The 14,012-nt window shown below is 42.0% G+C and overlaps 2 protein-coding genes across 12 annotated transcripts in view; both read left to right on the top strand.

Moving 5' to 3' along the window:
* LOC143212889 (phosphatase and actin regulator 2) overlaps positions 1-14,012 on the top strand; it is a 422,446-nt gene that overhangs the window by 268,055 nt on the left and 140,379 nt on the right. The window lies entirely within an intron of this gene.
* The window catches only part of LOC143213022 (uncharacterized), a 156,373-nt gene that overhangs the window by 115,908 nt on the left and 26,453 nt on the right, over positions 1-14,012 (top strand). The gene's annotated exons all lie outside the window — the stretch shown is intronic.

Below are 14,012 nucleotides of genomic sequence, written 5' to 3'. Positions count from 1 at the left end.
ATACTAACGCACGAGAAATACAAGTTGTACATACAACTATACATTCTTTGGCGTTCTGTGGTTGTTCAACGAATACTGATTCGGTGTTTAGAAGCAAATTCCGTTTGCCAAATTGTTTCGCGTGTATCCGCGTAGAATCTGGGTTAACGGCGAACGAAATCTTGTAGTTTCGTAACGAGGTGGTGTCATGGCCGGCCCGAAAACGCGGGAAACGGATCGTGTGTGCTCGGACGTCCCTGTATTAATTCGGGTAATCTCGTAGCTGACACTTGTGGCTCCTGTCGGTTGTTCTTTAATTAATCCGCAACCGCGCCCGCCACTTTTAATGGGCTATTGTGGCTTTTAAAGTACTCTTCGGCCGGCGTAACCAGATCGAGCAACTTTGGATCATTGTTTCGCGGAGTAATTGAGAAATTAGACGTCACTAAAGAACTTACACATAATTGAGGATAATATGTAATTATTCAGACCTAACTCGAACTTTGAAAATATTTTTGCGAATATGTAAAAAGCTAAAAGAGACCATCTTTATCAGTGATGGCGAACCTTTTTGAAGAGGAGGTCAATTATTTTTATTCCTTTTTTAAATACCAGCTTGTGGGTCATAAGTCAGTGGCTTTAATTGGAAGAGGGGAAGGGTGCCAATTATTTGGAAACATCAAACACATTCTGTTAAAAGATAAAGTTGACAGTTGAATCTTTTCGGTTCTCACTTTTGAAATAATCAGAAAAAGGTTTTAGTTTCCTTTTTGATTTATAACTTTAACTTTTGCAGGTCAATATTACGATAAACGCGTGGACCACTTACAAAGCCTTCGTGGGTCAGTATCTGACCCATAGGTTCGTCACCACTGGTCTATAGGTACAGGAAAAAGTTGTTTAGAATTACCAAATTATTTGCACATCAGCTAGTAAACTAACTCTTCTAACGTCTAAAAAAAAATTCAACCTGTCGGGTCCAATTTTGGAAATAGTTATTCGTTTTCGAAAGGTGTACGAAACTTTGTACAGCCATTGTATCTGCGAGTGTGTCGACTAACGAAGACGCAGTGTTGACTTCCATTCGGTGAGTCTTGTAAGCCGTAAGCGATCAAATGTTTCGCGACGCCCACAAAGTTAAACTAATTTAGAACGAAACGATGCGAGTTAGATCGCGCAGCGGCGAAATGGGTCACGGAAAACAGGGGGAAGGGGAGGAGAGGGGGTTCGAGAGATTTCCAGGGTTTGCCGAGTGTCAGCGTAGTTTCGTCAAGAGAGAATGCAGGGTGGCTGCGTGAGTGGTTCGAGAGGAAAGTTTCCTTTCCATCCAGCAGCGGCAGCCACGCCGAGTAATTCGAGGACCGTGGAAAGAACAAAGTCACGTCTCCGGTTATAAATATTTATCGTCCGAACGGTGTATTCTTTCGCGAAGACGCTAACGACGACACTAACGACGCGAAACTTCGGATAAACGTGAGACCTCTCCTCGGCGAGAATTTCGAAATTCCAATAACTCCGCTGCGGGGAGAGTCCGTCGTAAACGTTTTCGAGCGTGTAGTCCGACTAAAAGGTTGCCGACGCTGCTGATCCGAAAAGAAAACTGCTCTCCGGAGAATTATCCGAAAGAGCATAAATTCGGAACTTGTCTTTATTTTTTCGCCGAAACGTTCGAGAGTAAATGGCCCTTCGAAATCATGCTTGTGCGTTTTCCGAGATAAACGTTTACAGGTTGGAATAACGGTTCCCTCTTTGAGCCACGGGGAATATTTTCTTCGGTTATACGGAAAGAATAAACAACTTTTTCATCGATCGTGAAAGATACCTCGGAGCGTTCTTCCGTCCGATCAAAGCTTCGCTCGCGTCACTTGCTCGTCCGTGCGGCGCCTAGAGATTAATCTTCTTCTTTTTTCCCTGCCCCCGTAAATAAATAATTATCATTTCAAACGGAAGTCTGTCTGATAGCTGCGGGGGGAGACGTTAACGAGCGAAGTTTTCTAATTTGGAGAGCCTCTGCCGCGCAACTTTTGAAATTCGTGGAATTTTTAATGGGACGACGCCGAGCTCCACTTCAAAGCGACAGTCTGACTAATTCGATGCTTCTACTACTCGCGCTCCGACGGCCGACGAGCTCCGCGAGAGACCGTGTCTCGAGATGTGTTTTCATTGTTGAGGACCGCTGTCTGCGACGTTTTGTCATTTAATAATTGTGACTGGCCTCCGGGGAGCATTTTTCGCGGAATCGTATTAACCGACTTGTCTCCCTCACCTCCGTACAGTATTCCGTAACACGCTGAGCATCGTTCTATTCCCCGAAACGTTTCTGGAATAAATAGTTCTCTGGCGCCGTCGTTCCTTCTTTATCTAACCGAAGGAGATGGTGACTGCTGATTAAAAATTCAGCGAATTTCATTGTAAACGTTCCGGAACAAATCTTATCTCGTATATGATCATATAAATCTTTTATCAGGCTCGCCAGGTAATAAACGAACAACTAAAATCGACTGCAATACAAATACTTATAACAGTGGCCTAATATTTACACAGAAGAATGTACGTGTTTGTTGCTCGCAGATGGGATGTTTTATTTGTTTATTCAAGCCGGATAAATGAACAAGAGTCACGTAACCATTTTTACGCTTTCGCAAAGCTTTCCGAGAGCCACGCGATCAAATATCGCGAGCAGAGAATTTTCACAGTACATTGTTCATTCCAGTAATTCGTTCGACTAATTTAATCGTCAATCAGATCGGCGAGCAAATATTTACGATTAACTGCGATTGCACGTCAGTGAAACGAAAAATTTCATCGTCAGTTGGAATTGATAATCAAATACTTGAATTGCGTCGTCGATCATTAATTCGCAATTAGCATTGCCCAACTGCGCTCGACACATTGACACAACCATAAACGGGAATATACGTCAGCCAGCGATTGACTACTCGATCAACAATCCTTGCAATGCAGACATGATTAATTATACAGGGTGCTCTGCATAATTTGATTGTTTTTAAACAAAACATTATTTACTTTAGGAGCTTTGGAAGGCTTTATGAAGGAATTATAAAATGTAATTATGACAGAAGGATTGAAGGAAAATTGATTTTGACAAGAAGTTCGAATAACTAGTTAGTAACTATTGACCATCTTGCTGCTCCGCCGTACAATGTTCATCCAGGCTGGAAAATCGGAATGCGTTTCGAAAATCGGGAAACAAAGGCGTACAGTTGTAAATCCGTTGTTTCTATAGGCCGAGCGCAGGAATTCCCGGGGAAAGTTACAGCGAGCCGAAAAACCCATTAGACTAAAAGGCGGAGCACTGTTCGAGCCATTAACACCGAAACTGCCGAGGAATTTCCATTCCCATAAACAAACGCCGCGGAACGCAGCAGCGACAGTGACAGAATTCAGGAACAAGTGTGTGACGTTTTTGAAAACGGTAAAAAGAAAAAAGTGACGCCGGATAGACGAAAAAGAAAAACAGAAATGAAAACAATCGACGAATAACCAGTGTACTCGTCGACGCGTGCACGTACGTGACACTGCGAATTGTTAAATAATTTTTGATGGCCGAAAAACGATGCATGTGTACGCCCACTCGTCAGCGCGTTGGAACAAACGAGGGATCAGATTAAACTGCAACTGCGTTCGTTTACGGGATTGCAGTTTGATGTTCATTCCTCCGGTTGCGTTTTAACAATTGACGGATTTCGAGAGGGGAAGTTTTTGAAAATTGCGAAACGGGAACCTTCGGCCGTCCTCGAGAGTATTTCGCTTGTTGCAGAATTCATTTTGCGGAATTAAATCTTTTCATTGTTTCTGCGGTTTTTGGAAATTGTCTGGCTGAATGGATTGACCCTTTGACGGTCTGATTGAAGTGGATGTATCACTTTAGAACGCTGCAAATTACTTTATTCTCGATATTCGAATTTAGTACTTTTATTCTGTACTTGTTTGTTACACTTGTTCTATATGTATTTGTTATTATTATTGTACATTTGATTATTACATTTGTAGCAATTTAGAAATGATTTCAGCTTATTCCGCATTACGGAATTATTAAGCGAATGTTCCAATTTGAATATTCAACTATGGATATCTATTCTGGTCTGATGGAGACAATCGCCTTCTACTTCGGACAATATCAATGACTTCTTTATCGATCTTCACGGTATACGCTGTATCTATTTACAGCTATTACAGAATTGTAAGGACAGGCGTATTGATGTGAATAGTGGAATGTATAGTTTGTGCTAGTCCGACTAAAAGGTTCGTATTCCACTTCAGTACTTCTTTTAGCATTTTCTCTGCAATTCGAACCAATAGCAATTCTTCAAAAAATTACTTTCCCACCGTGCAGTAAACTAATTGTTTAAATCCTGCTGTTTAAATTGCTTGAATCGTTTAAATTAAATTAAATTGTTTAAATCCCCAGAAAAGTCCAAACTATATAGTCCAATATTTAAAAAGTTATCCTGTTTTTAACCCCTTGCATTCCTTTTTAGATTATGCCTTTCTTTTTAGATGAAATCAAATTTGATTCGTTTGTAATCAATATTTAAGCATTCAAATAAATGTGGCCATACAAAATATATAAATTTTCTTCTCTCGTCTACGACATTCTTCAGGATAAAGACGTTCCAATTACTGTAACTGTAAAGAAAATGGTACAGTCAGCGGCAATAATAAGTGGACACCCTTAGAAATCGCACAACTTTTTAGAAATTGGTCCAAAGGACTTGAATTTTTTTAGACCGGCCAGTTCGCTAGAGAATAAGTAAACAAAAATTTATTACGATTGCAATTGGTGGGAATTATACAAAATTTTAAAAAATGATGTTTCGTCAACTTTTTTATCTGGGCCTGTAACGATAATTTAAAAAATGCGTTTTATAGATTTCGCTAACTTATATGCATACTGAAAATTTCATCGAAATCACGTAAGGGCGAAATGCCCTGGCAAGGCTGAAAATCTGCGACTTTCACCCTTAAGCTCTCATCTTTAAACGTATGTAGCTGATTGCAATGTTGACCGATTTCGATGAAATTTTCAGCATGCCTATAAGTTAGCGAAATCTATAAAACGCATTTTTTAAATTATCGTTACAGGCCCAGATAAAAAAGTTGACAAAACATCATTTTTAAAAATTTTATATAATTCCCCTACCAATTGCAATCGTAATAAATTTTTGTTTACTTATTCTCTAGCGAACTTAGCCGATCTAACATCTTAAAAAAACTTCAAGTCCTTTGGACCAATTTCTAAAAAGTTATGCGATTTTTAAGGGTGTCCACTTATTATTGCCGCTAAGGGTGTCCGAATACTAGTGGGAGTACATACATTTACTACATTCGCGAAAGTGTCGAACGTGTCGGGTCTCGAAGCGAAAGAAAAATTGTTCCAGGATATCGGAGCCTCGTGGAGACGTTGCATAGGCGTCGGGCTAGATTCCCGACGCTGCGGCGGATTTAATAATGAGCACAAAGGCCGCGGTCGGGCTGCAGCATCGCCATATTGATTTCGCGGCGGTCCGGTCGGATTTAAGCAGGCAGGCTGGATCCTAGCAGCCTACCAGCCAAACGCTGAATATTAATGCCCGAAATTGCGCGGGATATTACATTAGCCGGCGTACACCGTGTTCCCGTTGACCGATTCCCGACGTCCCACGCCGACACAGTTTTCCGGGACGTGGTAGCATAAAGGCTAGAGGAGGCACTAACCGCGTCGAACTTCCGCGCGAGCGAATCTCCCGCAGTGTTTCGCCTAGCGTTTTCACTGTTCTCCCGGCCTTGACCGAAGGGAATGTGTTGCCCGACCAGCAGCCGACAGGACTGCGCCGCCGTCCTTCGTATTAATTGCCGGCGTCGGTGAATTCGAATGATATTCCGAGTGAACGGGCACTCGTCCGGCTTTACAGCCTCTGTCCCGTATTTCTAGGTACAGGTTTTTCGGGCTTTTGTCGCCGAGATTGCGATGGATCCATCGGACCCTCGCTCGTTCACCATTTTATTTGAATTGTTTCGACTTGAGCCTTTATTGGCTCCACGCGAAACTCTGTCCTGTTCCTGCACTCGCGTTCCAAGCTAACGTTACGTTTATTATTCGAATAAATGTTTATTATTTTTGTTATCGAAAAACGAAATGTAAGCCGATCGACGTTTTCTGCAAAGGAAAAAGTTGTTCACTATGTCGACTTGAACGACGTATTAGGTCGTTCGGAAAGTCATTTCGTTTTCTCAAAGGGAAATGAAAGCCTGGTTTTTGCCATTTAGAATACGTTTTATGACATTTTGTTCCATGATCTTTTGCCTAGACTTTGTACGAGTTTATTTCAAATGGAATTTGCACCGCATAAAGAAATGTTGAGAAAAGTGATCGATAGAATGTTTGGAGATATTTGCGACATAAAATGTTGACTGCACATCTAAAGGATTAGAAATCCTTGCTTTTTAGACTGAGACACACGTTTTGGAATGAATATATGAATTTTGGATGGAACGTCGGTGATAGGTCAACGCGAGGTGCACTCCGGTAATAACGCAGGGGTGAAAAATGTCTCGGCAATTCCGTGGGACGACAGTGACGCGCAGGTAACATCAATAATCCCCTCGCATGCGGAATTAAGGGTGGCCATTGGCCGAGATTGTGCATGGGAACGTGAGCGCAGTGTGTCTGACGTTCCGTCGGAAAAATCGGGCGCTTTCGGAATTATCAGTTCACGCTCTAATAATCCGAGTTATCAATAATCCCGCAGCAGTCCATTTTGCCGTTTGCTCTGTTGAAATCTGGTCCTCCTAGACCAGTCAAGGATAAAAGATTGTTACCTGCAACGACGCCAGACTTGCTCAACTTCGATCATGCCATCGGGCGATCTTCGTTTCAAACTCGCAAGCAACATTGAAACGTCAAGGCTCTTCCATTGTGCGTTGTGAAAAATGCTTATCGTGAGAAAGTTGCGGGGGGACGAGAAATAACACGCCCTGGAAACAATAATTCTCGTTCCGCGTGGCGGGTTGATAGGGAGGCATTGTTTGACGGAAACTCGCCTTGACAAACGTGGATATCAGTAGTTTTATTCAGCCTGGCTGGCGGGAAGGAATGTTCGATAGACTCGCTGGGAAAAAACGATTCTGTTAAAAGGAACGAGCTGCGATACGTCGGCAATTCTCGGGATAGAACGTATCGATATTATTGTGTTCTTTCGGCTAACGCGAGCTTTCACTTATCAAAGGGTCTTGCACTAATTGTAAGTCGTATATCTCTTGTTTCGAGATATTTAAAGGATTAAATGTTTCCTTATGTCGATCGTAGATTCTTGCTAAGAGCGATCGATAAGAGGTTAGCTACGTTTCCATATGTCTTCACGTTACACCATTACCATATATACTGCCTTAGCATCAACACGTGTTTCACTAAAGTTTATATTATGAAAAATTATTCTCCATTTCTCCAAGCAAGTAACTAACATTTGTTCCTCTTGTTTTAAACTCACACAATTTGAAATATACCATTTATTACTAATTTACAGACGCGATTCTTAAAAATTTTCTTGAGAATGATCTAAAAGAAGGTCGAAACGTTGAAATAAAGATATCGTGAAAATTTGCAAATAGTGTTATATGTATAACAATTGATCAAACCAGTGCGCTGAAATCATTTAAAGGATCACAATTTGAATGAGTTAAAAAATATTTTTATATTATGCATCATTTTAATAAAGACAAATGATTTTCCGAAGGTGATAAAATTGATATAAATGCAAATTGAATGCACAGAATGTTGTACGTGCAGAATTTGAAGCTAAGATTTCATGTATAAAATATTTCCAGGTGATCAAGTTTCAATAAATGTAATACGATTATTCAAAACATTTATCAGAGAGCATGATATGTATTTCTGTTCTGTTTAAAATAATGCAATTTCACACAGCCAGGCTTGAGTAAATAAATTCATTTTGTTCATATCGTATCCTCTTCGGATTAGTGGATCCGATATTTTTCAGCGAAATCTCTCGAGTTCGGGAATTTCAGCGTGTACCTAGCGAAAGTGTTGCACAAGGGATTCGAGAGGATTCGGTGAAAGGGACGTCGGTGTATTTGTTCGCTGAGGCAGCGAAGGGTCCAGCGATCCACGTCGGCAGAGAACGGACGTCCAACGTAGGGATTGATGTCAAGGTTAATTGTTAGTCGCTAATCGGCTCGAATTCCATTACGTGTTAGGGTATTTAGGGATCCGATGGATACACAGCGGTGTCTGTTCGCGATACGCTACGGGGACTCCAGCCGGTTCCTGGCTTTTCCTGTCTATCCGGCCCGGATTTATGCGCCCCGAGTAATTATTCAGCCACTTGGCGAATTTTAATGTATGGAAATCCCGGTGTCTAATCTCGTTCGCCGCGCTCTACCCGGTAGATATATGTACACCTAGCTAACGTTGTCTTAAAAATCTGATTACGCGGGCGTGAACTTCACGAACCACGTCGCGAAACTCCGTTCTCGAGGGTCCATTCGATATCATCCTCTCTGTAATTAAAAGCCAATTACAACGCTCTCGACGCGACCCTACGCTGTAATTATATTTGGAGAATTATGTGCAGATCGTCCCGTATCAGTAGCGTTCGATTCCGCACGAACAATGCGGCTGGAAGTCCGTGTTAATTGCATTAGGAACATTTATTGGAATTTCGGAGTTAGAGAGTAGTTTGTACGCGGAGATTTTCGATAGGGATTTTAGTTTTTATTCGGCAAAATTTTCTAAATTTTCATCAGCGTTTCTCGCTCGAGTTTAATTTTTCGCACGATACCAAAAAGTTATACATATAAGTAATTATCTGCTATTACAGTGACTCCCATTAATATTCGGACGCTCTAAAAAACGCGATAATCTTTTTAATATTCGACTATACGATTCCAACTTTTTTCGAAAGCTAGAGCACTTAGTTCACTACAGAATGTGAAAAGAAATTTTTTTGAAAATTGTAATTGGTCGGAATTGTAGAGAAAATACTAAAAGATCCATTTTACAACTTTTTTATGTGAGCCTATATTGAAAATCGGTCGATGTTGCAATGAGCTACAAGCGTTTAAAGATGGTAAAAATTGCAGATTTTCACGATTTTCAACCTATGACAGTAGTAAATCTAAGAATTCTTACATCTTTCAATGACTGTCATTTTTCCCCGCATCAACCGATTTCGATGAAACTTTCACAATGCATATAACCCGCACAGATCTGCAAAACATATTTTTCAAAATTTCAATATAAGCCCGCATAAAAAAGTTGTAAAATGCAACATTTAGTATTTCCTCTACAAGACCAATATTTTCAAAGTTACGGTGTTTTTAAGAGTGTACGAATATTAGTGGGAGTCACTGTATATAAAATTTAAGAGAGTGCGCGGTGTGGTACGAATGAAACCGCGAAAATGATTAAAAATAATTAAGCACGCAGGTGCACGTTCGCCTAATAAAGCGAAACAGTTAACAGGTTAATTGCACTAACTACTCGAGACAACAGCGCCGCGCGAGCCAGAACTCCTCCTAGGCGTGAAAATTATCCTAAAGAGCCACGATAGAAGCTTCCGCGTTCGCGTGTGCTTCCAACAACATTGTTTCGAAACCGTAAACAAGCTGGAGCTAATTTTGGCTCAAGCTAAAACTGAATTTAGTATAAATTCCAATAGACCAGAAAATTATTGACAAGATCTTTCGCTTGCTCGAACTACTCCGAGACAGGAGGCGTCGCGGGAACCAGGACTTGGCGAAAATCATCCTGAAGAGCTACAGTAGAAGCATCGTGATTTCATTGATTCCGCGTTCGTGCGTGCTTCCAACAACATTGTTTCGAAACTGTAAACGAGCCGAACGCAGGAGTTAATTTTGGCGCAGGCTAAAAAGCTGAGTTGAGTATAAATTCCAATAGACCAGAAAGGTATTGACAAGATCTTTCGCTTGCTCGAACTACTACGAGACAGGAGGCGTCGCGCGAACCAGAACTTGGCGAAAATTATCCTGAAGAGCTACAGTAGAAGCACCGTGGTTTCATTGTTTCCGCGTTCGTGCGTGCTTCCAACAACATTGTTTCGAAACTGTAAACGAGCCGAACGGAGGAGTTAATTTTGGCGCAGGCTAAAAAGCTCGGTTGAGTAGAAATCCAATTGACCAGAAATTTATTGACTAGATCTCTCGCTTGCTCGAACTACTCCGAGACAGGAGGCGTCGCGCGAACCAGAACTTGGCGAAAATTATCCTGAAGAGCTACAGTAGAAGCACCGTGGTTTCATTGTTTCCGCGTTCGTGCGTGCTTCCAACAACATTGTTTCGAAACTGTAAACGAGCCGAACGGAGGAGTTAATTTTGGCGCAGGCTAAAAAGCTCAGTTGAGTAGAAATCCAATTGACCAGAAATTTATTGACTAGATCTCTCGCTTGCTCGAACTACTCCGAGACAAGAAAATCACCCCACGAGCTACAGTAGAAGCACCGTGATTTCATTGTTTCCGCATTCGTGCGTGCTTCCAACAACATTGGTTTGAAACCGTGAACGAGCCGAACGGAGGAGTTAATTTTGGCGCAGGCTAAAAAGCTGAGTTTAGTAGAAATCCAATTGACCAGAATTTTATTGACAAGATCCTTCGCTTGCTCGAACTACTCCGAGACAAGAGGCGTCGCGCGAACCAGAACTTGGCGAAAATTATCCTGAAGAGCTACAGTAGAAGCACCGTGATTTCATTGTTTCCGCGTTCGTGCGTGCTTCCAACAACATTGTTTCGAAACTGTAACGAGCCGAATGGAGGAGTTAATTTCGGGCAGGATTTATTATCGCCGGCGAATAAATGCATCCGCGCGTGGGAGAATCGAACGGCGCACAAAGGGTCCGTCGAAAAATAGGTCGCCGGAAGGGAGTCGGGGCGTGATGGTTATAATCCATCTCGAAATTCACCCATATCGGGGATCTTTCTCACGGAAGCGGAGGGACAGGTGGATGTATCAGTGGGCGAACGGGTCAAGCGCGAGGACGGGCTCGCACAAAGGAATGTAAATCGCGGCTGTCTCTCTCTTGGCCTCGTCCCCTCCCCTATTTTCACCAGGAAAATTTCGCATTTATATTCAAGCCGCGGAAACGAGTGGCGGCGGCGTTTTCGAGCATTCTGGAAATTGTCTTCGACCCGCAAGGTCACGGAGAACCATTTTTCTCGCGCTCGGCTTGCTGTCTCTCCTGAGCGTACGTACAATGCTGTTCACAAGCATCCGAACACCTAACAGATGTGGGCGGATACCGTACAATAGCTGTGACATTACAAAATTTTCTTGTGCTAGGAATTTACGCTCAAGCTACACATGTAATTCACATAATTTCTTCTATGATTTGAAATTGTATTGTCGACTTATAAAATTACATGGATTAGTTCGAAAACTTTTGGACGGTAGTGTTCCTATTTCTCTCGGGGAACAAACCAACGACGAGCGAATACGCGCGACAAAATAATGAGCGAACGGTCTCGCGAGACGCAACAGCCGTCCTCGAAGGATTCTCTTTGAAAAAAGATCCTTCTCGGGATCTCGACTCTCGAAATAAATGAGTCGAGGAGAACTTCGATAAGTCTCGTTTCCCCCAAAGAAAATCATTACTCATGCCAAAGAAATTTTCTGCAAACTCGGAGTGCCTGGAAGCTTTCTAGACTTGTTCCATTATTTCACGCTCCCATTGTACTCTGGGAAGCAGCATCCAAGGTGAAAAAATAATTAAGGAATGTACCAGTCTGTCGGTAATCGCAGAATGCAAGAAAGGATTAATATAACAATTCATTTACCTTCGTTCGGAAATAATTTTGGAGAGAAATAAAATTCTACTAACCGGAAGCACCATTTATTATTGAACTTATCGTTGCAAAAATTACTGTATAAATTCGAAACAGCTTTGCACATGTTGTTGGTAATATTAGTATTATTAAACAATTTTGCTCCAGTATGTACAGTATCGAAAGTTATTCTAAATTTCCAGCTTAACTTCGAAAATGAATTATTTTTGAATCGTCAATGACGCACACGTTGCCTCCAAGCAAGCCCGTAGGAGCATTCTATGACGCAACAGTCGCGTCACCGGTCCCGAATGCGTCGAGCACAAACAACGAAGAGAATTCGGAGTGCGTGAAGGGCCGAGGAACCGAGCGATCGTCGGAAATGCCCGAAAATCCCGATCGTGGTGCACGCGAGGAATTTCCGTCATGTCGATGAAATTCCATATTTTCCATTCTCGCGGCGACACTTTGATCTCGTTCAAAGGATATCGTGCGGCGAGTTGCGGAGTTCAAGGACAACGGGCTTATAGAAACAGAAGGGACAAAGAATCAAGAGAATGTTATCGAAACATTACGCGACACCGAGCATTCCCTTTTCTTTCCTCCTGTTTCCCCCATTTGTTTGTCCCTTGTCTTTGTCATTCCGAACACGCGCACCCCGTTGTGTTCTTCAAACGACACCACTCTTATGAACGAAATTCAATTTATGCGTCGACTCTTCGCTGAACTCTGCGAACTAACGGAATTCAGTAGTACGAGTCTACAGTTTCGCCGACGAGTATCATACAACGATATTACCTGTAATTATCCTTTCTCTTTGTGGCTGTAAAGTTTCCTTTGTGGTAGAAGTAATCTTCCTTATTCCGCTGGTTTCACAGCACTTTTATTCGCACTTTTATTCATCGTTTTATGCTTCGTGTTTGTCGCGCCTGAAAATAGTCTCTCTGGCACCACTGAATTATTAACGGTGCTATTTTTTACTGGGGAAATTGTTATCTTCTGCTAGGTAATTCTCTTTGCTTGATTGCGAGGTCGCTTCTGGTGCTTCCGTTAATGCGATAAATGAAATTATTCCGTTTTACGCGTGGGAATAATTAATTGGAATTTCTTCGATTGCAAACGTCTGCTGTCAGTATTTCTGCTCTTCTAGTCTTCGTGTATAGATTTCTTTGTCGATGTAATATTCTTTTTAAAAAATTCTTCTTTTCGTTGATATATATTTTTTATGGCAGATAATTTATTATCATTTCTATCACTTACCGTCGCTAACCATCTTCACTGCATGCGCTTTACTCGAAAACTTGGAGCTTGGGTGCCACACAACTTGAGCGAGATGTCGACAATGAATTTTTCTGCCTCTTTCTTCCATTGAGAAAGCTTGAAAATTGATTAAAATTAATCAATTTGAAAAATTCAAGCAGATAGGTTTGTAGAGCAAGAGAAAGACTTGCGAATGCATGCATATACTTTACCTAACAAAACCGAAAATTACGGGAAAAAAATAAAATGCAAAAAACGCAGGAATTTGTTACACAACCCAATAAAATTAGGCACGAAGTAAATATGAAAATAGTGTCCTTGTTTGCAGAGATGTACGAAAATATGCTATGGACGTAGATAGGAGAAACAGTGCCCAGTTGCCCGTGCCGTTTGGACGAGAACTTTTGCAAAATGGACGAATAGCGTGTTATCAGAGGATATTACAAGATTGTTAAAAAATTTGGAATTGCCTGGCAGAGAATGGCGGCGAGTACGAGTGGATTACTCGGAGGTCCGGAGGCTGGAAGATAACGCGATCCGTGTCCCAGCGGAAAACACTAAATAGCTCGTTAAGGCTGCAACTATTCCCTCGGCTTGGGCATCGTGGATCGCCGGGGCTGGCCCTCGAAATAACGTCGGGGCACGTTGCCCAGAATGTTCCTTGTCCGACACGGGAACAGGGGAACGGGACTGTCGTTTGGCTTGACAGAGTTACGACGCTGCGGAATTGCGCTCGACCGCCGCTCGATCATGCGGTATGTACTCGCAGAATGTTGCGTAAGGGCTGAAGAGGGTCGAAACAGGACTGTTGAAGTGTGGAACGCGAAAGGTTCGCGCTGTAAGGGTGTTTCACAATTATATGTCGCGACCACTATAGCGTGATTCTGCTCCTCTAGATACAGTTACTCGAATTAATATTCGGACGCTCTAAAAAAGACGATAACTTTTTAAGTATTGGAGTATACGATTTGAACTT

This window comes from Lasioglossum baleicum, chromosome 1 (genome assembly GCF_051020765.1).
Source record: "Lasioglossum baleicum chromosome 1, iyLasBale1, whole genome shotgun sequence".
Classification (NCBI taxonomy): domain Eukaryota; kingdom Metazoa; phylum Arthropoda; class Insecta; order Hymenoptera; family Halictidae; genus Lasioglossum; species Lasioglossum baleicum.
Note: the sequence above shows the minus strand (reverse complement) of the source record. Positions and strands in the feature narration are given on the sequence as shown.